Genomic DNA, 27,319 nt, shown 5'->3' on the forward strand with positions numbered 1-27,319 from the left:
ATTCAAGTTGTGGTGAGTCATTGGATATATTGATGACTTGCAAATAATTGAGTTGAAGCTTGCTAGTTAGATAATCATGAGCTAACCAAGGTATATCTATTGTTGATCATTTCATTTAGGTGCATATGAGTTGATTGAATTAGATAAATATGCAAAGTTGCTTACTATAAGTTGATTGAATAGATAATTGCTTAGTAATCAAGTTTGGATTGATTTGTTGCTGGATAAATTCATGAGATGACATTTAGTAAGTGATTTGAATGGATATGTGTCTTATGGAAGTATTCAAACAAGTTAGCTTCAAGTTTGATTCATATTTGATGAAGTATAGCTTCAAGTATTGAAATCTGTCCTATATTGCAAAATCTGAGCTAGCTATGATCTTAGCCATGGTTTGAGTGATCAAAACTTATTGTATTGGCATGAAAATTGGTATACATACCTCTAGACTTATGGTATAAGATGCTGTAGAAATTTCATGAAAATTGGATAAGAAATACTTTAGTTTTGGAGTGGATCTTATCAGATATAGTGCAGCAGGTTTTCAGCATGTAGCAGTGGTGGAAGAATTGAAATCTAGTAGTAGTCTAGAAGTCAAATGAATCTCATTTTTTTTACATCTGCTAGATAACTTAGTAAAGACATCTCCACCAAATTTCGTGGTATTTGAATTTATACTTTGGGAAATATGCTTATTCCTTTGAGGGGTACAAAATCTGTCAGAAAAGTGACAAATATTGGATTGATCTAGAGTCACTTTGATTGAAAGGTCCTTAAGTTAGAAATATGTTTACAAGTGTTTAAGGTACCTAGTTTGGTTTGAGATGATCTAAAAGCATAACAAGCAAAGAGTACAAGGTCATTTGATTATGGAGTGTACTTTGCATATATTTGGTACTCAAATTGGAAAATCAAGATCAAAACTCAAGATGAAGTTGAAGGTTAAGTTCTAGTGACTATTGAAAATCATTTGGTAGAAAGAAAATGACTTAACAAGAAGAAAAAAAATACTTAAATAAGGAATCAAGGTTACTCATCAAGTTAAGTCCATCACTTGGATCAATCAATCAAGTTATTTCAAGTAAGTGTCAAGAATGGTTCTTGGAGAGAGGTCACTTCTCCCTAGTGTAGGGGCTTGCCGCCTATGTGTAGGTAAACCAAGTGTGGTACTTGGAAGGCTAACATGGAAGTGGTGATCCTAGGAATATTTGGAAGATGCTTAGTTGAAGAAATCAAAAGGGTTGATCAAGAAAAGCAAGCAACACTCAAAAGAGAGCTAATCATGATATTTCAAGTGGTATTCACAATTGATACTCTCATGCAAGCAAAGATCAAAAGATAAAGCAAGTCAACCACAATAAGAAAGTGCACTTGATTATAAGTGGTATTCATTTCATATGGATGAAGAATGAAATTTAACATGGTATCTATTGGTCTTCACCAAGCTTATAAATTGGACTTCACATTGCTATTGGAGTAATGAATTGGAATCTATGTGACTATCCTCTACTTCAACATAGCAAAGGTTATCATTGTAATGTGCATGATCATTTCATCCCTTACTAGTATGCGGTTAGTGCATATAATACATGCTTCATAGGATCATGTATAATAAATGAAATGTTTCATTTCATAGCCTACCACTATTGTTTGAATGATTACTTGATCTAGTGGTTAGTATATGAATTTGTTCATGAGCTAGCAAACCCAAGTACTTGACTCAATTTGAATTGCTAACAAGTGACAAGTACAACATTGGCAAGATAACCCTTGCAAAAGGTGTGAAGAATCTTATCATTGGTTCAAATCAGACTTAGAAGCTTAGGCAAATCATTTAGTTCAAGTCAATCATAAAAGCTCATGATGGTGATAAGAGTACAAGCACAAGACAACAATGCAAATAGATATCTAGTTTGTTTATTTCAAATGGTATCTAGACTCAAGTATTTCATCAAGATTTTATAAGTGATATCTAGATCAACTCACAAGTGATATCCTATAAGTGGTACTCATGAAGATAGCAAATGTTCAAGAAATGGTCTTTATTGATAAATCAAACAAGTGGTTCCATACTAGAAGATTCTTTCAAATGGTATTCACTTCCTTCAAGTGGTATTCATGCAAAATGATGGTTCCACAAGTGATCCTCAGCTTTAAGTGATCATCAAATGAAGAATGCATCCCTCACCTACAAGAGCTCAAGTGTATCAAATGGATGGACCCATGCTATCACTTATGTGTGGTATCTCAAGAAGCTCTACACAAGATACAAGTGTTATAAGTTATAAGTGGTATCTACAAGTGGTGTCATTTCAAAAATCAAGTGATGTCCATCAATAATACAAGACTCAAGCCACAACCATCTACCCCAAATGCACACTCTTGCATCAATGAGAAACTTACCTTTTATGAAAATTGATGACAAAGAGGGAGAGATTGTACAAAGATATGAAAAGCTTTTATAAGGGGGAGAGATAAATTATATAAGGGGAGAGATAAGATAGATAAGATATGAAAGCTTAAGAGGTTGGACATGGACATGGACAAAGAGGGAGCAACATTGAAGAAAAGAGATGAATCAAAATTCTTGGACAAGAAAGCACACAAGTAGGGGGAGCAAGCTCATGAACTTTGATTGATTGCATTTGATATGTGCATATTCATACGCTTGCTTGCATTGCATAAAACTTTCAAATTCAATATGCATGCTTGTGTGGTGTATGCTAGTTGTAGAACTTGAATGATGATTTGATAACTAGCATGCATAGGATGATAGCTAGACACTTGGTATGCTTTACAAGTAATGCTAGTACCTTATTTTAATGTTGATCTCATGAGGTATCTAGTGTTTTTATTTCCAAGTGGCATCTAGCTAATCATGGTGCTAAGGATGAACTTAAAGGTGCAACTACGATTGGTATCACACTTCAAAGGTTTATTCTATACATCTTAGCATTATTCGGTAGTAATTACTCTCCCACAATTTAAATCTATGCATATGTGCAAGCTTAAAATCAAATACTCTAGCACATATGTAGGGGGAGCTAATACTACCATTTCAGGTTTGTGGTACTTGTCCAAAATCATTTACACATGGTAAAATTGCTTGGGCAAGCAACATGAATCCAAAAGAGCTTAATTTATATATCTTTGTAGAGTTGTCATCAATTACCAAAAGGGAGAGATTGAAAGGTCCTTGTTTGGTTTTGGTAATTGAGTGACAACTTAGGTGGACTAATTATGTTTATGTGAGATACACAGGTGATTAGTCCACAGGTACATGTGTATGAGCAACATATGCCATGGAGGTAAAAATGGCTTGGAGATATTGCAAAGCTCACACATGTGATGATGAAGGAGCTTATTGCACATGAGACATGACATTGAGTCATATGATCAAGGTGGAGAAGACCAAGACAAGACTTGGCTTGATGGACCGGTTGCAAGCGTGAAGGGCAAGTCAAAGGCTTTGGAGTGATGGACCGCGTGGCGGTGAAGCTTGAGCAAGACTTGGCGCCGATGGACGATGGCAATGGTGAAGAGCAAGTAAAATCAAGATCGATGAACTAATATGATCACGTGATGATATGAAGTGGATCATATCATTGTTGATCATATTGGTGCATGTGTTGCATCGACATTGGAGGAGATAGAATAGAATACGCAAGGCAAAGGTATAACCTAGGGCATTTCATTTCACCAGTCATAGGTGTGTAGAGAAGTTTATGACCGAGTTTAGGATAGATCGCCGTACTATCAAGAGGGGCAAACTTGTTTGCATATCGGTCATCTAGTGCCACTCGAGTGATCTAACTTTGGTATCGTCGCTAGGATCGAGTGGCTTGGCAAGTTGAGTGTCTAACATCCTTTGGGAATGATTGGGAAAAGCTAACACACATACACATGGTGGTGTACACTTGGTGGTGTTAGCACATTTACAAAGGAGATGGAGTTGGAGTTGATGTGGATCAACTTGGTGAAGAAACTCCATCGATGGAGTGTCCGCCCGTAGAGTGCAGACAGTCCGACGGTGTACATAGAAAAGACAGAGTCTTACTGGGTGCACCAGACGCTAGCACTAGAAGTGACGGGACGGCTGGCTGTGTCCGTCCGATCAAGGTGACGTATGGTGACGTAGGAGCTAGAGTATGACCGGACGCTGGGCTGCGTCCGATCATGTCTGACCGGACGCGTCCGATCGGGGTCGGTATCTTACTGGAAATGATCGGACGCTGGGGTTGCTGCGTCCGGTCAGTTCATGCTAACTGTTGAGATCCAGTGAACAGCGTTTGAAGGAGGGGACACGTGGCGTGCATCGCACGACCGGACGCTGAGGTCCAGCGTCCGGTCGATTGGACCGGAGCGTCCGGTCGTCCTGACTTTTGCCCAGTGAAGGGGGTAACGGCTAGTTTAGCCCTTGGGGCTATAAATAGAAGTGCCCCTCGGCCATGGCTGGAGTTGAGCACCTAAGGGGACTTAGTGTCCATGCTTGTGAGTGCTTGGGAGCCCTCCATCACACATATACTTGATAGTGATTATTCGATTGTGTGAGTGAGCGATTCTAGTGCGATTGCATCATGAGGTTGCATCGAGTGGCACTAAGTGATCGAGTTGCAAGCCGGTGGTGCTTGTTACTCTTGGAGGTTGCCACCTCCTAGACGGCTTGGTGGTGGTCTCCGTCAAAGTCCGCAAGAAGCTTGTGCGACGCTCCGGAGAAGTGCTTGTGAGGGGCATTGTGCTCGCTCCGCGGGAGCCACGAAGAGCAACTCTAGTAAAGCGTGTTATTGAGCTACCCTCACTCAAGGGGTAGGTTCTTGCGGTGCCCGACGTGCGGGCTTAGCGGGTGATGCTAATTAGCCGCCGAACCACCAAGTGAGCGGTCGACACAACGGGGACTAGCGTGTTGGCAAACACGTGAACCTCGAGAGAAAAATCATCATGTCAACCTTGTTCTTTCCGTTGGTTTGCATTCCTATTAAACAAGCTTGCAATTACTTTTATACATATTAAGCTTGTGTTGTTGCTCTTGTAATTAGATAGCTTGTGTAGCTTGCTAATTACTTTCTTGCTTGTGTAGCATAGAAGTAGCTCCCTTGCGTGGCTAATTTGGTTTTAGTAACCTTGTTAGTCACATTGCTTAATTTATGTAGCTAAGTATTTGCGCTCTCTAATTAAGCATTAGTTGCCTTGTTATTGAGCATTGCTAAGTGAGCTTAGTTAGCTTTGTGCTTTTGATTACTAGCATGTGTAGGAGCTCCCTTGTTGCTTAAAGTACTAGTGGCATATGTTTGTGTGACCTTGCTCCTAGAATTATTTAGGAGAGCTCTAGCTAGCCCGGCACCTTAGTTGCATAATTAGTATCTTTGCTAGGTGCTAGTGAACATATATAGATGGGTATAGTCTTGGCTAGACCGATTGTTTTAATTTCGTATTTATATCGGTTAGCCAACGCAATTAAGTTTAGAAAAGACTATTCACCCTCCCTCTAATCCGCCATCTCGACCCTACAAACGGGCCTGTGCCCCCAACTCATCTGCTTGCTGCCAACATTTTCCCACTCCCGTGGCCTCCCCAACTCATATGCCTGCTTCGAACATCCCCCATTCCTGACCTCAGCGGTAGCTTTCACCGCGTTGTTCGCTCGCAGCGGCCGCTTCCGCCACGCCATCCGCCTGCCGCGCCAGCGACACGCCGTCCACCAGCCCCACTCTGTCGCGAGCATCCTGTCGTGCCCCATCCCGTGCCCTGCCCCGCCCCAATCTTGCGTCACGCTGTGGCTCCATATCTCGCGCTTTGTGGTGCGTCCCTTGCCACACCTTCGTCCACCTTGGCTGTCGCAGTTACAACGTGCACCGTGCCATCAGGAGGAGGTTGCTAGACGTTGCTCTCGACGTCCCCATGACCCGAACTTACTGGCTACCGTAGTTCTACACTAGGTAGACCGTGGCCGCTGACGACGTTCTGTTTTTAAGTGTTTCGGGCGTTCCAGACTTTGTGTTTTAAGTGTTTATCTGTATGTTATAAAAGTAGATCTGTGATGTTGCATATGTTGCAATGGCAATATATGCATGTTGCAAGCCTATGTTTCAAGTGTTTATCTGGATGTTGCATATGTTTGCTATGACTCTATACGCATGTTTCAAGCGTGTTTTAGATGTTTCAAACTCATGTTGCAAGTGTTCATTTGAATGTTGCGCAAGTAGATCTAGATGTGGCATATGTTGCTATGGCTATTCACACATGTTTCAAGCGTATATTTCGTCTGCTGGTGCTAGGGGGCACCGTCGCAAGTCACCGTGCGGGTACCTGTGGCCAGCAGATGCCTCCGCGACGCGCACCCGCAAGCAAGGCAGGTGATGGGACTCACATGGGGCTGGGACTAGGCTCAGGTGCGCGATGGGCTGCTGGGGCACGGGATAGGCGCGGGGGCACGGTGTGACGTCCGGACACAGGGACACGGGCGTTGGATGGGATGCGGACTCAGGGTGGTGGGATGTGTGCGAGATAACATGCGGGAGCTACGTGCAAAAGCATGTAAAATATGAGACGAAATACAGGAACAACGCCCATGTAGAAATTAGCTGGAGTTCGCAGCCTTGGCGTGTAAAAAAAAAAAACGGTACTGTCGCCACTACTGTGCAACGGGTACGGTACGGTGAGTTTTCTTTGAGCCAATTGATTTAATGCCCAATGCAAAGGAAATCCACAATAAAGTGTGGAATGAAACCCAATAACAACAGCGGATAGCGAAACTCGAGAGAGGTAAGAAGCCGGTGGCGCCAAGAAAAGCAAATAAAAGCAGAAAAGGAAAACACATAAATCAAAACCAAGAAAAAGATTTGAAAAAATGGAAACGCGTCAGTTAATCAATCTCCCCTCCCTTTCCATCTCCGTCCCCGTGAATCCGCACCCTCCAGTCTCCCGTGCTCCACTGGCGCCCTTCTGGAACCCTCAGCCCTCCTAATCTCAGCCCAAGTTATTAACCGCTTTTTCTCTTAAGCCAAATTAGTTCCCCTCCCGCGATTCCTAGTTCCTTCGCTTCGATCTCAGCCGCGCCGAGTTCTTCGCGGCGAGCTCGGAGTCTTGGTGCCCAATTCGTCGAGGCTGTCTGGCTGTGAGTTGCTTCCGCTGCTGCTATTGCTACTGCTGCTGCCGCCTCCGCCTCGGTTAGTGATCTGATCTGGTGGGCGGGTTGCCGTGCGGCGGCGGAGTGGCTTTGGCTCTGGGGGAAGCTAGCTATGCGGATTGAGGCGTCGCCGGATTGAGCATGAGGGGTGGGGCTGCTGGCGGTGGCGGTGGTAAGCGTGGCGCCGATGATGGGATCGCCCGATGGGCGGCTCGTGGAGTTGTTCGGTGCGGTGAAGTCGTGGATGCCGCGGCGGGGCGACCACTCTCCGCCACCGCCCGCGTCGCAGTCGCAGTCGGCCGCGGCTGCTGCCGGGCAGCCGCTGCCGCACGACCTCTCTAGAGACTTTTGGATGCCGGACCAGAGCTGCCGCGTGTGTTACGACTGCGACGCGCAGTTCACCATCCTGAACCGGCGCCACCATTGCCGGCACTGCGGCCGCGTGTTCTGCGCCCGGTGCACGGCCAACTCTGTGCCCCGCTCGCCGGGGGACGCCGCGAGGGAGGACGGCGAGAGGATCAGGGTCTGCAATTACTGCTATAAGCGCTGGCTGGAGGAGGAAGCCACAGCGCGCGGGGACGCGGCGGCGGAACAGCCGACTAGCCCGTCCCTGTCCGCCGCTAGCGTTGGTAGTGATAAGTCCAGCTTCACTGGGACGAACGGGCAAATGTCGTCTTATGCGAATATTAGCTACTCCGACTTTGCGTCGGTGCCGGTCCACGGAGAGGGGCAACTGCGGCGAGGATGACGGCTATCCTGAGAAGCAGCAGCCTGCTATGGACCCTGCTCCAGCCATGGAGTCTGCAGCTTACGCTGACAAGTCGTCCGATCAATTCAACTTTTGCTTGCAGAGGTAAGACTTTTCCACGATTCGTGCTTTTTTGTTTAAGAAATTGGAACCTAACTTGTCTCAATGCTATTGAGAAGAAATATTATTTGTGAATATAAGTTTACATGTGCATTGATTGACTGATTAGGAGCTTTGGATCCGTGCTTGCGAGATGCTGTTGCATGTTATATATGTCTTGGGTAGGGGTGTAGGACAATGTGTACTTACTAGTTGAGCCATAGTATTTTCTTTGTGGATCCTCGAACATAGAAATATCAGTCTTTGAACTCTTTGGATATTCTTTTGGAGATATGATTCTTTTGCATCAGGTGCATCTCTACTCTCAGCAACTATTAGCTAAAATTCTACATAACTTTCTGGTTTCTGAGTTCTGTCATGTGCTCCTAGGCCAGCATGTATCAGGTAGACTTGTTGAGCAACACGAAATTCTCTGTGGATGCTATTGGTATCAGGGCCATTTTTTAGTACATTACCTCAAACTCTAGGATTCTACCGTTATTCGGACTGCACTAACTCCTAGGGCCCAGTCTCAAGATCTACTTAGGATATAGTTTTATTTGAAAATTAGACAGCTCTGCCAATTGGTAGTTTGTTTTGATTTATAAGATTTGTTTGGAGGCCATCTCTATTTGAAGGGACAATCTATTTTATTGAAAGTCATGTAAGCATTAATCATCTATATATTCCTTCACCTTTCTATCTCTACCACCCCACTCCCTGTGTACCCATTAGTGCTTCTCTCCCTGTCAACTCTGGTTGAACAGCTTCCCATGTTGCGTTTTAGCTGCTGTGTTACATTCTGACTTGCTTGTCCTTATCAGGTACCCACGCTCCTTAAAATGAAATATACTCAGTTCGGTTCATCATATCTATTGTGTTTTTCATTTCATTTTGCCAAGGAATGTGCCTATTCTTTAGATGAACAGTGATTTAGCTAAATCCATGGCGTTACATGGAATGAGAATTTCATTTCTTGTATTAGCTGATTTATTCCTCATAGCTCTAATGAATAGTAGTATAGATAATAGGAAATTTTATTTTGAATCCCAAGTTGTATTTGTGTTGTTAAATAACATTTATTTTGTGTTAGGAGTGACGATGAAGATGATGATGACTACACAGTTTTTCCGTTCAGATTTGGAAGAGCAGCACATGCAAAATTCTGATGAATATTATGGACCTATGTATTTTGATGGGCATCATGTTGACTGTAGTGATGATGCAAAAGAATCTACATCCCCAAGGAATGATTTGACAACCTTAGCTGATTCCTTGGGAGCAGATAAGAATGAAGATCATAACGTTGATGAGTGCTGCAATGCTCGGTCTTCTTCCATGTATAGCATGGAAGTGCTAGATAATGAGCCTGTAGACTTTGAAAACAATAGCTCACTTTGGGTACCTCCAGAACCTGAGGACGACGAGGATGATCACGATGGTGAACATGATGATGAGGGGGTGGATGCTACAGGAGAGTGGGGATATCTACGCTCAAACAGCTTTGGCAGTGGGCACTGTCGAAGTAGAGATAAGTCAGCTGAGGAACACAAGAAAGCCATGAAAGACATTGTTGATGGCCATTTTCGGGCGTTAGTTTCTCAACTGCTTCAGGCTGAAAAGGTACCATTAGTTGATAAAAGTGGCAAAGAGAGTTGGCTAGATATAGTTACTTCTCTGTCTTGGGAAGCTGCATCTCTTTGAAGCCAGATACCACCAGCAAAGGCGGTCAGATGGACCCTGGTGGCTATGTTAAGGTGAAATGCTTAGCTTGTGGTCACCCAAGTGAAAGGTAAACAAATTTTATTTTCCAATTTCCATGCATCACTATTCACATCATATGTCTTGATGATTTTACATCTATATATGGTTGAGCGTCCATAACCTTATAGTTAATTGAAACTGAAGCTTTGTAATTCAATTGCCCTCTGACGCCACTTGATGTGAACTTGCTTTGTTTTTATTAATCTACAGCTCTTTGAGTTTCATAGTGTGTTACTGTATTTATCTGTGCATTTCTTTGATCTCCACTTGAGATTTTTTGTCTTATACATCAATTCCTTTATTTACAGTTTCGTTGTAAAAGGAGTTGTTTTGTAAGAAGAATGTTGCTCACCGGCGTATTGTCATCAAAAAAGGAAAAGCCTAAAATCTTGATTCTTGGTGGTGCACTCGAATATCAGCGCGTATCAAATTTGCTTTCAAGTTTTGATACATTACTGCAGCAGGTATTGCCTGTGAATTCCAGTCTATTCACGCTTATGTTGTAACAGAAAGGACACTGACAAGGTTATAGACAGCTGCTGATAGGGATGCACTCTCACAGTTTTTTTTTTGACTCCAGGAAACAGATTATTTGAAAATGGCTGTTGCGAAGATCAAAGCGCACCAACCAAGTGTTGTATTGGTAGAGAAATCTGTGTCTCGTTATGCTCAGGATTTATTTCTAGAGAAAAACATCTCCCTTGTTCTGAATATCAAAAGGCCACTGCTGGAAAGGATATCACGCTGCACTGGTGCTCATATAGTTCCCTCAATTGATTATTTGTCATCCAGAAGCTTGGGCGTTGTGATTTATTCCATGTAGAGAAGTACGTTGAAGAGCATGGGACCGCTGGGGAAGGTGGGAAGAAAATGCTGAAGACCCTCATGTTTTTTGAAGGCTGTCCCAAACCGTTCGGTTGTACAGTAAGTATTTACCTTTTTTGTCTCAACTACTGTGCTCTGTCTTTTTCTAGTGTTAGCATGGTCACTCTGTACATTGGTATACTTAATTACTAAGGGGTAAGTGAGTTCATTGCTTGGGTACCTGGAAACGTTTGCAATTAAGCTGATTTAAAGTATTCCATGCAGCATGGAGATTGGAGGATATATGATTTAAAAAGATTAATGAAATTGGGGTTATTATGTTAGTTGTGCTATAAATATGGCAGAACCAATTGCTCTGTCCATGAGCAGCATTTTCCATTTTAGCTAAAAAAAGTGTGTAGCTGTGATACATGTTCCTTGAATGCTTGATTAGGCCACTTTGTCATCATCTCATGTAGATAAATGATCTGCATTACCTGTGTTAGGAAACATATGTATATTAAAAAAGTGGTTGCTGCCAAAGGTCATATATCTAACTTCCTCTGATTCTGCAGATCTTGCTCAAAGGTGCTAACGGGGATGAGCTAAAAAAGGTGAAGCATGTTGTGCAATATGGAGTATTTGCAGCCTACCACTTGGCACTTGAAACATCATTCCTTGTGGATGAAGGTGCAACTCTTCCAGAACTCCCTCTGAAGTCACCAATTATTGTAGCTTTGCCAGACAAACCTTCCAGTGCTGATAGGTCTATCTCAACAATACCTATCATACCAATCCCTAGTGCTTCATCACCAAACAATTGCCTGCAAGCATTTGGCTTGCAAAATGATGATCTGACATTTAATGGCACTAAACGAATGGAACAAACAGCATTGGGAGCTCCTTATGATGAAACGGCATCTGTTCAGATCAATAGCCAAAATGGACATATTACCTGTTTGCTGGATACGGTCCCTCAGCCACCTGTTGGTCCCTTGGTTCAGCAGTCGAACATTCACTGTCCTGATGGTACTGGAGATGTGAACATAAAAATGAATTTACAAGGCAGCCTACCTGGACCACTAGAAATGCGCTGATTAATGACTTTAGTGTATCACCTGCTCATCCGATGAATTTGGTGTCAACTAAGGGTGACAGTGGTGACAAGGTAGCAGATAAGCCGGCTGCTCCTTTGAACGTACAGATTTCTCATGATGATGACAGCGCAAAGGATAATTCAGTTGCAAAAACAGATGAAATTCCAGCGTCTCCAGCAGACAATCAGAGTATATTAGTTTCTCTATCCTCTCGTTGTGTTTGGAAAGAAACTCTGTGTGAGCGGCCACACCTTCTTCGCATAAAATATTATGGTAACTTTGACAAACCTTTAGGCAGATTTTTGCGTGACCAGCTATTTGATCAGGTTAGACTGAGGTCTTCCACATGTATATTTGTTTTTAAACCTTATATTGTATTTAACTTTGATTTTTATTTCAGAGCAACCTCTGCCAATCTTGTGAGCTGCCACCAGAGGCCCATGTTTATTGCTATGTTCACCCCCAAGGCAGTTTAACAATATCAGTAAGGAAACTTTCAGTAAAGTTGCCTGGTGATGGTGAAAATGATGGTAGAATTTGGATGTGGCATAGATGCTTACGCTGTCCTCGAGTAAATGGGCTTCCTCCAGCAACTAAAAGAGTAGTGATGTCTGATGCTGCCTGGGGCTTGTCTTTTGGAAAATTTTTGGAACTTAGTTTTTCAAATCATGCGGCAGCAAGTAGGGTTGCTAGCTGTGGTCATTCACTTCACAGGGATTGCCTTCGCTTTTACGGGTACATTCTTATCTCTTATCCATCTTATCAAATCGTTAAGGGTTGTACCTTACATGTTTGCATTTCAGCTTTGGTGAAATGGTTGCTTGCTTCCGATATGCCTCAATTAAGGTCCACTCTGTGTATTTACCACCACCAAAACTTGATTTTACTTCTGAGCATCAGGAATGGGTAGAAGAAGAAGCAAAAGAGGTAAATATGAAGATGTACTTAATGTAAGAGCCTGTGTGTGCAATAATTCCTCACTGATGCTGATTGCTAATGATTCAGGTGGATGACTCAGCTGAACTTCTGTTCTCTGAAGTTCTGAATGCACTCCACAAAATTTCAGGAGGAAGGCCAATTACAGGTTCTTTTGATGGCAACTTGAAGATTCTCGAGTTGAGAAGAAATATTGGAGAACTGGAAGAGATCCTGGTGACAGAGAAGACTGACTTTATGGTTAAGTAGTTTTGAATTTCTTTATATAATGTTTTATTCAATTGCCCACTGTCCTACCCATGTCTGCACAAATAATTTTTTTTAGTAAATCTGTTCTCTGATTATTGGAGCTTTCATCTCCCAGGAGTCATTAAATAATCTACTGAAAAAGGATATGAGAAAGGGACAGCCATTCATTGATATTCTTGAGGTTAACAAACTAAGGAGGCACCTATTACTTCTGTCTTACTTGTGGGATCAACGGCTGAAATTCATTGCAAATTCAGGTGGCAAGTACTGTGACGCACTAGCTGGTTTACGGATTGGGAGTGGGAATTCTGATTTTAATGGTAAATCAGTTGGTGCCACTCCAGCCCCAAAGTTAGAGAAGGGCTCAAAGGTCACAGAAATTCTTTCAACTGCTAAGGAAGGGTTGTTGCAACAGAGCTCTTGTCCACCTCATGGTGAAGATGAGGTGTTCAACCAAGCCAATGAGTCTAATGAAAAGAGCTCAGGGAATGTTGCAGAATTGAACGGCACTGAAGATTCAATTGCCAAAATCAATCATGTTACCAGTGCAGATGTTAAGGATCGACTGGATAACCAAGAATCCAGAACTGGTGTACGTAGGGTTGCTTCTGATGGACAATTTCCAGTTACTACTGATATTCCAGACACATTGGATGCAAAATGGAGAGGTCAGAATGGACCTGCCCCTGATTCAAACTTGGCGAAACCTCTACCCTCTGTCGAAGACACAGCAGTTGATGTTAAAAGTCAAACCAAGGCTGTGCATACTTCTACTTTCACTGTCCGGTCCGGAGATGCAGCGGAGGAATTACTTAGATGGCTTAAGGTGCCATACATGACATCAAACAGTTCCTTAAACACAACCTCTAGTTCACCACTGAGATTTACTTCCTTGGCTGACTACATTCCTAAATACATCGAATTGTTTGTGAGCTATCACAGAAAGGTGGAGCAAGACTTTTCTTACCTACTGGAGCTAATGATATTGTTATTCCTGTATTTGATGATGAGCCAACAAGTGTTATTTCTTATGCACTTGTTTCACCCATGTACTGCTTCCAGTTGTCTGATGAGAGCAGCAAAAATAGAGACAAAGATTCTTCGCTTCCATTGCCTGTATATGATTCAGGAAATTTTAACCCATTTCATTTGTTTGAGGAATTTGGATCCCACTATGATGTTACTTCATCAGTGTCTGGAGTTAGAGGATCCTTAGCTCCTGATCAGGTGCACTTGAGTGTTTCTTTTGAAGATGGTGGGCCACTTGGGAAAGTCAAATATAATGTTACATGCTACTATGCAAAAAAGTTTGAAGCACTAAGAAAGTCTTGCTGTCCATCTGAGCTTGATTTTTTGAGGTCTATCAGTCGATGTAAAAAATGGGGAGCACAAGGTGGTAAAAGCAATGTGTTTTTTGCGAAATCTTTGGATGATAGATTTATAATAAAACAAGTTACAAAGACAGAGCTTGAATCATTCCTTAAGTTTGGCACTGAATATTTTAAATATCTGTCAGAGTCCATAAGCACTGGAAGCCCTACATGCCTAGCAAAAATTTTGGGGATCTATCAGGTATGTTCTTTGAACATTCTTGATTGTTGTTACACTTCAGCTGTATCAAATAATCTTCATCCATCCATTGATTTAATACAATTATGTTCTGTAATATTGATTGGCACCTTATGAGGAAAATGGCTCTAGCAATCAAGCAGAAACTTTTGAAAACATAGTTCTGTATATCAAGAATGACTGCTTTTCAAACACGATCAAATTGTATAGTTTAGCTACTAGCTCGTTGAAACAATAAAAAACATCTTTTTGTTCCATGCAAGTCATAGATATGATGCTTCCAAAGGAAAAGATAACTTTCTACGCATAAATGTGAAAATGAAGTTGGCCTTTCTTGTTTTAGAAAACATAGGAGAGCTGCGTTTCATTATATTAAAGAGAAGGGGTGGTCCTCAGCAGGATCCTCACTCATATGGGGACCAAATATGAGTGAGGCAATTACACAGACTTAAAGCTCTTGCACATAGCAACACGCACGACACAACCTAGCTCAACTGCCCAATGCAATAGAAAGCCCTAGCCCCTGCAGATTCTTCGCACCAGCCATGCACCATAAGCCGTGCTCATCCTTCAGTTCACACAAAATCATGTTAACCGAAGGAGAAGCTCCCTCAAACACACAAGCATTTCTATGTTTACAAATAATCCAGGCGCCAAGAATAATTAGAGCGTTCACTCCTTTTTTTTTGTGCTCCTTTTTAACTTTTCTCATCGTCTTGCGCCACCAGTCTACAAAGCTCCTTTCATTTTGTCGGGGGACTAAATCTGTTAGGTCCAACGGATGGAGGAATCTGAACCAAACTTGTCTTGCCACAACACACATTGTTAACAGGTGCTGTATCGTCTCATCTTCTTGATCACATAGAGGTCATTTATCTGGATGAGAGAGGCCCCTCTTAGCAAGCCTATCTGGTGTCCAACGTCTGTTTCGGATTGCCAACCACAGAAACATTTTGCATTTAGCCGGAGCCTAGGTCTTCCATAACCGACGCCAAGGCTCAAAGGTCACAGCACCCGGGAAATAGGCTTTATAGGCAGATTTGGAGGAGTAACATCCGCTGGCATCTAGCCTCCAAATGTGATGATCCTCTTGGTCATGCAAAGACTGTTGGCGCAAGATTTTCAATAGAGCAACCGTGCAGCCAATGATCAGTCCAGAAAATAGTGTTGTTTACATTTTCTACCTCCGTAGTGACCGCAATGGTAAAAAGGGCTATCGAGTTGGGATGCAAGGGAAGCTCAAGGTCAGTCCATGGCCGATCAGCTCTGGTCTTAAACCATTGCCATCTGATTTGTAGCGCCCATGCCATTACCTCCAAATTGGGGATGCCTAAGCCTCCAAGATCCAATGGTCTCAAAACCTTCTCCCAAGCCACTAGACAGCAGCCTAGTGGCTTTGACAATATTTATTATCCCTTTGGACCCCCTGCTTTATTCCTCAAATTTGGCTCAGTTCAAAAATTATTTATGTTTTGGATTTCCAAATTTGAGTTATCAAGTCCTGAGTGTTAGGGATCAGACCCACAGGTAATAGAGCATATTTTTTTTATAGATACTCCCTCTTGTTGAAAAGTAATACCAAAATTATGTGCAGTGAAGTTCTATTGATCTTTATTAGACAAAGGCCATTAGGCTTTGTATATTCCTTTATGATGGATTACAGAAGGGATTACACTTATATAGGAGAGAGGGGGGATGGCCCAAGTGGCCAGCAGTGTGAAAGGGCCAGTATAGCTGGCGCCTGCACAGATAGCTAGGTGATTACAGTAAAGGAGCACATAATTCTAACACCCCCCCGCAGTCGGAACGTCGGTGGAGCGAACGTTCAGATTGGAGCGAAAGTCCATGAACACAGAAGACGGAAGCCCTTTGGTGAAGACATCTGCGAACTGTGAGGTGGTGGGAACGTGAAGCACACGAACAGCACCAATAGCAACGCGTTCTCGGACGAAATGGAGGTCGATTTCCACGTGCTTGGTGCGTTGATGTTGAATGGGGTTGGAGGAGAGGTAGACGGCGCTGACGTTGTCGCAGTAGACGAGGGAGGCAGTCTGTAAAGGGTGGTGCAGTTCCTGTAGAAGTTGCTGCAGCCAGGATGCTTCGGCAACGCCGTTGGCAACAGCCCGATACTCAGCTTCGGCACTCGACCGAGAGACAGTGGGCTGCCGCTTGGAGGACCAGGAGATGAGACTGCCCCCGAGGAAGACCGCATAGCCGGAGGTGGAGCGTCGAGTGTCAGGGCAGCCGGCCCAATCCGCATCAGTATACACAACAAGTTGCGTTGGAGTAGACCGAGGAATAATCAGACCGAAGCTGAGGGTGCCCTGAAGGTACCGAAGGATCCGCTTGGCAGCCACAAGGTGAACTTCCCGGGGATCATGCATGTGAAGGCAGATTTGCTGGACCGCATACGCAATGTCGGGTCGAGTAAATGTCAGGTACTGGAGTGCACCTGCAAGGCTGCGGTAGGCAGTGGGATCAGCAACAGGAAGACCGGCATCTGCAGGAACTTTGGCACAGGTGTCGACAGGAGTGGAGCAAGGCTTGCAGTCGCTCATCCCATGTCGAGCAAGAATGTCCAGGATGTACTGACGCTGTGACAGAAGTGAGGTGATCCTTGTGGCGCTGAACTGCCACACCGAGGAAATGATGAAGGGGGCCAAGGTCCTTCATGGCAAACTCGTTCTTGAGTGCTGCAATCAGGCGATGCAGGAGCTGCTCGGAGGAGGCAGTGAGGACGATGTCGTCGACATAAAGAAGCAAGTAGACTGTCTCAGTGCCACGGCGAAGTATGAAGAGGGATGTATCGGACTTTGCTTCACTGAAACCCAAAGAAAGCAGGAAGGAGGCAAACCGGCTGTACCATGCCCGTGGAGCCTGTTTTAGTCCATAGAGGGATCTGTTGAGCTTGCATACATGACCAGGAAGTGCAGGATCACCAAAACCAGTGGGTTGTGAGCAGAAGACTGTTTCTGACAGGGTCCCGTGGAGGAAGGCGTTTTTCACATCAAGTTGATGAATCGGCCAATCCCGGGAGTGAGCCAAGGTGAGGACAGTCCGGACGGTAGCAGGCTTGACGACTGGGCTGAATGTCTCGTCGTAATCAACGCCGGGGCGTTGGGTGAACCCGCGAAGCACCCAACGAGCCTTGTATCTGTCCAGGGAACCATCGGCATGAAACTTATGCTTGAAGATCCATTTGCCGGTGACCACATTTGCCTTGGCAGGACGGGGAACGAGATCCCAGGTGTTGTTGTCCTGTAGGGCAGCATACTCCTCTTCCATGGCCCGACGCCAGTGTGGGTCGGCGAGGGCGTCACGACAGGAGCGTGGTAGAGGTGACAGGGCCTCAGTGTGCAGCGCGAGGCGCGGCTGTCGGTAACCGGACTTCCCGCGGGTCGCCATGCCATGAGTGTTGGCGACTGGCGGGATGGGGACAGCTCCTGTTGGAAGAGGAGGGTCACCCTTGACGAAGCGCGGCGGTGAAGGAATCATGTTGGAGCGTCGAGGAGGTGGTCCAACAGGGGACGCAGGTGGCGAGCTGGGGGCGGGTGGACGCCGGGTGTAGACATGAATGACCGGTGGTTTGGTGAAGGAGGACGCCGGAGGTAGTTGTACAGGGGGTGCCACCACGGGCGCCTGTACAGAAGAACCCGTGGGCACCGGAGCAGAGGGCGCCGACGAAATGGGCGCATGTACAGAGGGCGCTATGGGCGCCTGTACAGGTCGAGCTGGAGAGGAGCCCGGCGGCCGGGGCACGAAGCCCGGCGGAGACTGCCGGAGGGCTGGTGCGCCCATGGTGGGCACCGGCTGGGAGAGCACACGAGCGGGCAGAGGGCCAGCAGCCCACGGTGTACCTGTAGGTGGAAGTAAAACTGACGATGAATCGTCGTTAGTTAGAAAATCAAGCTCGTGTGTGGGTGGCGAAGGTCGACGGAGGGAAAAAGGGAACGTTGTCTCGTCGAAGACAACGTGGCGTGAGATGATGACGCGATGTGTGGCGAGGTCAAGGCACCTATACCCCTTGTGGTCAGGAGAATAGCCAAGGAAGACGCACAAAGAAGAACGTGGAGCGAGCTTGTGAGGAGTGGTGGCGGTGAGGTTGGGGTAGCAGGTGCACCCGAAAACTCGAAGGTCATGGTAGGAGGGGAGAGTGCCATGGAGGGCAAAGAAGGGAGTGCTCATGTTCAGGGTCTTGGTTGGGAGGCGATTGATGAGGAGAGTGGCGGTGGCAAGGGCATCAGCCCAGTAAGAGGGGGGCATGGATGCTTGGAAGAGCAAGGTGCGGGTGACGTTGTTGACGGTGCGAAGCATGCGCTCGGCTTTGCCATTTTGCTGCGAGGTGTAGGGGCATGACATGCGAAGGAGGACACCTTTGGCAGAAAAGAAAGTGCGTGACGCGGAGTTGTCAAACTCACGCCCGTTGTCACACTGCACGGTCTTGATGGTGCAACCAAACTGAGTGAGCACATAGGCGAAAAAATTGGAGAGAGCATTAAAGGTGTCAGACTTTAGTTTAAGAGGGAAAGTCCAAACAAAATGCGAGCAATCATCAAGAATGACTAGATAATATTTGAAACCGGATACACTGATGATTGGGGAAGTCCACAAATCACAATGTATCAAGTCGAAATTTTTAGTTGCACGAGACAAGGAATTGTTAAAAGGCAAGCGGACATGACGCCCAAGCTGGCAAGCATGGCAGAGAGTGTCATCGTCGGGCTTGCTGCAGATGATGGAGGACGACTTGGCAAGAGTCTGAAGAGTAGCCTTCCCGGGATGACCGAGCCGATAATGCCAAGTAGTGGAGGAGGGAGTGGCCACGAGAGCGCAGGAACCGGATGGTGATGTCGGGAGCTGCAAGGTGTAAAGGGGTCCCGAGCTGTCACAGCGAAGGAGGAGGTTCCTGGTACGAAGATCCTTCACAGAAACACCAAGAGGGTCAAACTCGACAGAAACAAGATTATCAGTGGTGAATTGCCGAATTGACAAGAGATTTCTAATAATGTCAGGGGCAATGAGAACATTGTTGAGGCGAAATGGGCCAGGGAGGGTTGAGTAGCCAGTGCCAACAACCGGAAGAGTGGCGCCATTTCCCACAATAATTGAAGAAGGAAAGGAGGAGGTTGGTGACATGGTGACCATACCAGGAGTGCCGGCTATGTGAGAGGAAGCACCCGAGTCGAAGACCCAATCCGAGGTGCTTGACGGCGGAGTGAGGGTGACGGTGCTGAAAGCGTTGGCGAGACCCTCAGTAGTCCAGGGCGATGGCGAGGTGGGCGCCTGCTGGGGCGCCTGGTAGTATGCCCCGGGGACCGGCGGAGGAGCGAAGTAACCCGGGGGCACCCCGGCCATGAGAGCTTGCTGTGGCGGTGGACCGCGAGAGCCGCCTGGGTTGGACCCGGGCCACATCTGGATGGACCCGGTCCATGGGTTGAAGAAGGATGGCCACTGTTGGCCATTTGGTGGGCCGGCTTGAGTGCCGGCTTGGGCGCCGCCGTGGCCGCGTCCACCGCGGCGACGTCGTCCGCGGTTATTGCCGTTGCTGGACTGCTGGCCCCCAGCAGCCTGAGGATGGCGTGAAGGAGAAGGGGTGTGGCCGAGCTGCTGTCCCCAGGCAGGCTGTGGAGGGCGCTGAGGAGCAGGGGACGGAGCAGGCGGCTTGCTGGACGGCGCGGTGACGAGGGCCGAGGGCGGAGCTGAAGGTGACGCCATGTTGAGTTCGGCCAGCCTCAGGTCAGCACGGACGTCGGCGAAGGATGGGAAGGGCTTCTGCCGCGTGACGAGCTGCGACATGAACTGGAAGCGTTCGTTGAGGCCGCGTAGCACATTCAACACCAGGGTCCGATCCAGGACGGGTTCGCCAAGGTCGGCGAGCGCGTCCGCCATGTGCTTCATCTTGCGACAGTATTCATCCACAGATAGAGCACCCTGGCAGAGAGTGCGGAACTCGGCGTCGAGGAGCATGGCGCGTGATTCACGGTTGTTGAAGAATTGCTGCTCGAGGCCGAGCCACGCCGCCCGAGCAGTGATGCCGTCACGCTCGTGGACGACGTCGAGGAGGTCAGGGGCGATGGTGTTGAAGATCCATGAGACGACAACACAGTCCATGCGGGACCATGCCGCATCGTGGAGGTGGATGGCGTCGCTGAGGACGTGGTCCTTCAGGGCAAACCGGCCGAGGATGAGCAGGATGAAACCGCGCCATTTGGAGTAGTTTGAGGCTTGCAGATCGAGAACAATAGGAATGAGGTTCTTGATGTTCTGCACAGCGGCCGCCTGGCTATGAAGATGGGCGACAGCTGCAGTCTCCGTGGCAATGGAGTCGGCGTCGCCCTCCGAGTCGTCGTCGCGGTGATGCTCGGGGTGGAGCCGCGCGCGGAGGGCCGCGGCCTGCTGTTCCAGCAGGTCAGCCTGCTCGCGCTCCAAGTCGAGGGCGGCGGACAGCAGCGCGGACCCGCTCCTGGGCGGCGGCGGCGGACTTGAGGAGGTCCGCCTCCTCCTTTAGTTGGGCGCTGCGCGCCTGGTTGGAAGTCGCGCATGGAGGCGGCCTCAACTTCCAGAGCCTTGGCGGCGGCGAGCGCCTCGTCGCGGAGCTTGGTCGCGGCGGCAGCAGCTGAGGCGCCGGAGCCGGAATCGCCGCCGGAGGAAAGAGCAGCCATGGGTAGGGGAACCGGCGGGGTACGCGCGGCGGCCGGAGGAGGGCGCGCGGCGGCCGTTGGGGCGGGCGCAGCAGCCAGAGCGCGGCAGCCGGAGAGGCGCGCGCGCGGGTCGGGGCTGGGCGGCAGCAGAGAGTAGCGGAAGCAGGGGATACGATTAGCTCTGATACCATATTAGACAAAGGCCATTAGGCTTTGTATATTCCTTGATGATGGATTACAGAAGGGATTACACTTATATAGGAGAGAGGGGGGATGGCCCAAGTGGCCAGCAGTGTGAAAGGGCCAGTATAGCTGGCGCCTGCACAGATAGCTAGGTGATTACAGTAAAGGAGCAAATAATTCTAACAATCTTGATTGAAGATATTGTCTATAATAAATTCCTTCGAAAATAGCGTGAACAAATGTGCCATAGTAAAATGGTTGCGTAGACTGAGTTATGCCTTTGTAACCTATTATGAGTATTTAATAAGCAAAATGTATTGATGAAAGCAGCATCTTATTGACTTCAAATTAAACTGCAACATTTCTCTTTTTTTTCCTGACTGGAGGGAGTATTTTAATTTTGTTGACTTGATATGTTTAGGTTATTATTAAGCATGTAAAGGGTGGCAAGGAGTCAAAGATGGATTTGCTTGTGATGGAGAATCTTTTGTTTGGACGGAATATCACCAGGCTCTATGATCTAAAGGGATCTTCAAGGTCAAGGTATAATGCAGATTCAAATGGTAGCAACAAGGTTCTTCTTGACCAGAACTTAATTGAAGCAATGCCAACTTCACCAATTTTTGTTGGGAACAAGGCAAAGCGGCTACTGGAAAGAGCTGTTTGGAACGATACTTCTTTCCTAGCTGTAAGTTTGCATCTATTTGTTCTCATCAAAGCTTATAGAAAATGTAGTAGTTTCCAGAGTTATCTTCAGCTTCAATTTTTTGTGTTCAACAACCTTGAGCCAGATTTTTTGGATCAGAATCTGGCTTCTTATTAGCACCGAAGAGGATGGTTGTGACTCAAAATCATAGCTGAGCATTCTTATTTTTAATCTCTATGTTCCCATTTAGTCCTTAGCGGACCTATATTCATTTGTTTTCCTCAAGTTCTTGTATAGTCGTAGTACACAGTGAGAGTAAGAGAAATGTGGTGTGTGTTGTAATTGGGTTCTCGTCTCTTTGTCTTAATAAGCGCAGCTCCCCTGCGTTTTCGAGAAAAAAAAAGAGTAAGAGAGAAATTGACCTTTCTTTCTTCTAAAAGGTTAATCTTTAGTATAATAAATTGGAAGATATCAGATTTTGTTGTGTTTCCAGTATTAAGAGAACAATATTAAACTGCAGATAATGGAATATCAACCTGCATGGCATATTTCCACTTTGCTTTCAATTTTGATTTAGATGGTCCTGAGTAGCTTTGGACCTTAATAGTATCATATATTGCATTGCTGTGATTTATGTGCTGAGAATAGCAAACAGGACGGTGAGCTGACTGCTTAAAATAACTTGCTAAGGCATCTTGGTCATTTTTTACTTGATATGTGGCTCCATCACCTGAAGTGCTGATGCTTCCGAGTTTCTGAGCAGTCACACAATGACAAGTTCATACCTTGTGCTATTGTAATTAGACTACCTTTTTTTTTTTTGTTGATATTCTGTAGGCTTTTCTCTTCTTCTTTTTGTTTCTCTTACTCTTAGGACTTGTAAGGTTCATTGTAGTCTGTAGACCAACGAGAATTAGGTATATATAGGCAGACACTAGTGCACTTATAGTAAAATGAAGATATGAGGTAGACCTAATCCCAAACTCTGATGCTTGCGCATAGTTACATTAATGTGCTCCCATGTTTTTCAGGGAATCGATGTGATGGATTATTCCTTGCTTGTGGGAGTTGACGAGGAGAAACATGAACTGGTCTTAGGAATTATTGATTTTATGAGGCAGTATACATGGGACAAGCACCTTGAAACATGGGTAAAATCTTCTGGCATTCTAGGTGGGCCGAAGAACGCATCTCCAACTGTCATTTCACCTATGCAATATAAGAAGCGGTTCAGGAAAGCCATGTCTGCTTATTTTATTGTCATTCCTGAGCAATGGATGCCTGCAATAATCAATACAAGCAAATCATCATCAAATATTTGCCAAGAAGATTCTCAAAATGGATCCCAAGAGTGATAGGGTGTTTGACTGATAAGTCTGGTTTTGGGCATGTCCTGGTGTCAAAAGTGCTGAACTGGTAGTCTGGTTATCTGGCTTGGCTACTCCTGATGCATCAAAGTGATCTTCCGGCTGACCGCATTCTCTTGTGCTAATTGGCACAGGTCCGAAGCATCGGTTGTGTATATTCTCAAAATTGTAATTATGTCCTAGTCTTAGTTTTTTCCCCTTTTCCATCTATAATAAATCAGTTCATAGTGTCATCACTTCTGTCGTCGTCGCTTAAATTTTGTTGGATGTATAGAAAACGAGCAGGGCGGTGAATTCTTTTGTTTTTGTAAGGGGTCCTGGTATATTAAGTCTTCCATCTGTCAATTTTTTTGGCTATTGCCGTCTGTCATATCAAAATAAATGCCTGTTTCATACAGACGTGGAATTCATGTACTCCCTCATCAGGGAAAGAATATAATTTTAGCACAGTATTATGGTTTCATATCTTGAGTTTGATTAATTATAGATAAAAAATATTAATATTTATAATATTAAATAAATATTATTAGATTAATTACGAAATGTATTTTTATAATAAATTATTTTGGAGCCATAAATATAAATAGTATTTACTAAAAATTTAGTTAAACATGAACTATTTTTGCTGACACGCAACACGTAGTTGCATTCTCTGGACAGAGGGAGTAGTCAGTAATAAAATTTAACAAGCAGAAGCCCCATCTGTAAAAACTTTCTTCGTTCGCCATATTTCCTCTTTTTCGTTTTGAATAATTCTATCTATATACCTCTACTACTAACTCCGTCCTAAGATATATTGTATTGAAGATTTAAAATTTATCTCAAATACATTATATTGAAGATTTAAATATCCCAAATTATATGGTATAGATTGCTCAACTTATCTATGCATACTTGTTTTTTAAGACCCCATCCATACATACTCTGTCGGGTTCATAAACCCGGGGTCCCTCGGGGATCGGTTTCCACGCCAAGGCTCGGCCCAAGCAGACAGCACGCAATTCATGGGCCGGCCGAAGAGTCTAAAACAACAGGCCAGAAGGGCGGTCCAGTCACCGACCGGAAGGTCTAGCCGAGGAGGAACAATGCCCGCTTGTCGACTCCTTCGGCCCACCTCTCCGACCGGAGCGCTAACTTCGGCCCACCTCTCCGACCAGAGCGCTCACTTCGGACTCCAGTCGCCTTCGATAGCCTCTCCGATCGGAAGGCCAGGCCCAAGGACTACTTCCGACTTCGACCCCGCGTCTCCGACCAGGGTTCATAGAAGCTCTACTCACCGCTCTTCTCCGATTGGCGTAACCAGAGCCGACTGGGACCAACCGACCGGGGACGCCCGCTCGGAAAGGACCAGGGAACAAACGGAGAAAGCCAGGCAGGGCGCACAAATCAAACCACGATACCAGGGACCATACCCTAAACGCCTGCAGGAACAGTACTCTACAACCTCCCTGACACACACAGTGTTGTAGGCGCCGATATTTTCTCTACAGTATTGTGGGCGTCATTCTCCCATACGGTAAGGCTTCCTCCACGTGCCTTTGGACATCGATAGTATTGTGGACGCCGAGATTTACCGTACCAGAGTGCACATGGTAAAACTCCTCGCATGCCTCTGGGCATCAACAGTATATGCAGGTACCGACATCGATCATACCCAAACAAGACGATGGACCTCCCATGTGCATCTGATATCAATAGTGTTGTGGGCGCCTACCATCATCCTGTACCCATCGGCGTGGGCAACAAGGCTAGAAGCATTCGTACTCTCTCCCTCTCACTTGTAAGGTCATCCTCTTCATCTATAAAAGGGGATGCGCTCTCTCCCAATAGAGCCAGTAACCCAGGTTGATTCAAGCTCAGTCTCTTTAGATTCATTGGATCGACCAAGTTCACTAGTCCACAACCGTAGAACTGCCTAGGTTCGAACCTCAAGCGCGCGCTTGAACACTTAGCTCGTAGCGAAGTTCATGTCGCTCTCGGCCCTTCCAACCAGAGCCGACTAGACCTCTTGTACACCCCATCTTTCTCTTCTCGTTTGTAACCCCACTACAGACTTCGAGCACCTAGGCTCAGGAATAAAGTCACCGACCGACTCAAACTGGATGTAGGGCACGTTGCCTGAACCAGTATAAACCCTGTGTCATTAAGTGCTAGGCCACCTCTGATCACAACGTACGGCAAAACTATAAATATTCACTAGTTGGTCACTTTCTGTACCGACAGTTGGCGCCATTCGTGGGGAAGACGTTGTACGTTCAACACTTTTTGGTCATCGGATGGCCCACTTTTCCGCCACCCTCGCTGTCGCAGGCTCGGGCGATACGATTCGCTTTGGCTCGCTGGAGTTTCCCGCACTCTCACCAGTTGAGATGTGGGCTCCGCCTGTCTTCGAGCCATCACAGGCCTTCCTCTTTGGAAGCCTGAACTTCATCACCGACCGGCTCGGCATGCTACACCTCCGCGAGGAGGCTCACATCCCAGCACCCGTCGGAGGGGCGCCCTCCATCGACTCCAGGACGCACGACTTCGATGATGCGACATCTGCGCTTCTTTCCGAGCAAACTCTCTGCTCAAACCCCGTTGTGAGTAATGTACATACTGTTATTTACTTACTATTCTCTATCTTCCACCGATTACCTAGAGGAACCCCGTTGTTCCCAACGCGGCCTGCCATACGACCGGTTCCCCTATGGCCTCGTGTCTTCCATGGACGCATACACCCGGGGGCTTCAGTAGGATGCCAGCGTCGCCCCCTCTCGCATCCGAATTCATGGGAATGGCGAGCTATGCTCCCACCTATTTCCTCGACCTCATGGATGACGATGGCGAGAGCGATGGCTCCAGCATCGGCGACATGGCGCCTAGCCACCGTCCATCCTAGGAGCGTGCCATGGCGGACACTTCCGAGACACCCACCGGCAGAAGCAGAGTCCTCACAGACTCACACCTCATCGAACTCTCGTGCGGAGACCCTCGAGCTCACATGGGAGCACGGTGAGGCACTATGACAACAGTGGCTGCATTAGCCACCAACTGCGCCAGCGCGCCCGGCGCACTATACTGCACCCCATGCGCATAGACCGGTGAGCGTCGCCCGAGGTCATGCCTGTCAGGTCCAGCGCAATACCATGGATAGGGGGACCGATCCCCCACGGTTTGCTCGGGCCAGTCAGAAAATCACCGCCGTGGCAATGCTTCTACGCGGCCTGTCCAAGCCAAACGACCCTCACAAACAGGCGACCCACCGGAACCTCCAGGCACTAGTGGAGACCGCCGCTATACAACAAGCAGAGAGCTCTGTATCGCGACGCCAACTCATGACCTCACTCCCCACTAGGGGAATAGGGACGCAGCAGATAGGTCGCTCCACCCAATCACCACGACGATCATCGAGCACGACATAGGAGGCCACGTTGGCACCCTATCTTGACTTGACGATCGCTCTGTACCAACCACCTGTCTACACATGGCTTGGGCCGAAGCGAGACACACATAGTAGTGCCGGAGTCCCAGCCCTGATGGACTAGGACCACGGACCTTTGTCCAAAACCTCCAACAAGCACCGCTCCTACCGAGCTCCGACGGAGGCCGAGGCAAGGGCAAGGCCAAGCGCTAGGATCAGGACGAGGGCACCTCCACATAGAGGGGGAAAAAGAACAGAAAGAATCGCCACCGACCAGCCAACTCCGCGTTGGTCACCACGACTGTTCACACGGGCACGCAGCCCTAGCAAGACCCTCTGGGCCACTTCCACGAGCTCATGGAGAGCCCATGCACCAACCATGACTACCCCATCAAACACCTCTACAAGGACTACCAGCTCCTCAAGCACCTTCTACGGCAGGCTGGCGGGCCAAAGGAAGAAAAAGGTGAAGAAGCTGTGGCCGTGAAAGGGGGCGTAGCGGACAAGGATCCGGATGACTGAAGGTTGAAGTGATCTGATCGAATGCCTACCGACTGAAGGACAACAACGACGACATTCTCTCCAAACACTTGGAACAGCTATGTCATTTTTCTTCCCCTAAAGTTTTAGTCTTACCATCATTTACTTAGCGTATGCTCCTATAAAAGCACCCCGACCCGAACACTT

General features: G+C 46.6%; 1 pseudogene; it reads left to right on the forward strand.

The window, feature by feature from the left end:
- Positions 1 to 6,864: 6,864 nt before the first annotated feature.
- Positions 6,865 to 23,574, forward strand: LOC136501815 (1-phosphatidylinositol-3-phosphate 5-kinase FAB1B-like; annotated as a pseudogene).
- Positions 23,575 to 27,319: the final 3,745 nt, after the last annotated feature.

This window comes from Miscanthus floridulus, chromosome 13 (genome assembly GCF_019320115.1).
Source record: "Miscanthus floridulus cultivar M001 chromosome 13, ASM1932011v1, whole genome shotgun sequence".
Taxonomy (NCBI): Eukaryota; Viridiplantae; Streptophyta; class Magnoliopsida; order Poales; family Poaceae; genus Miscanthus; species Miscanthus floridulus.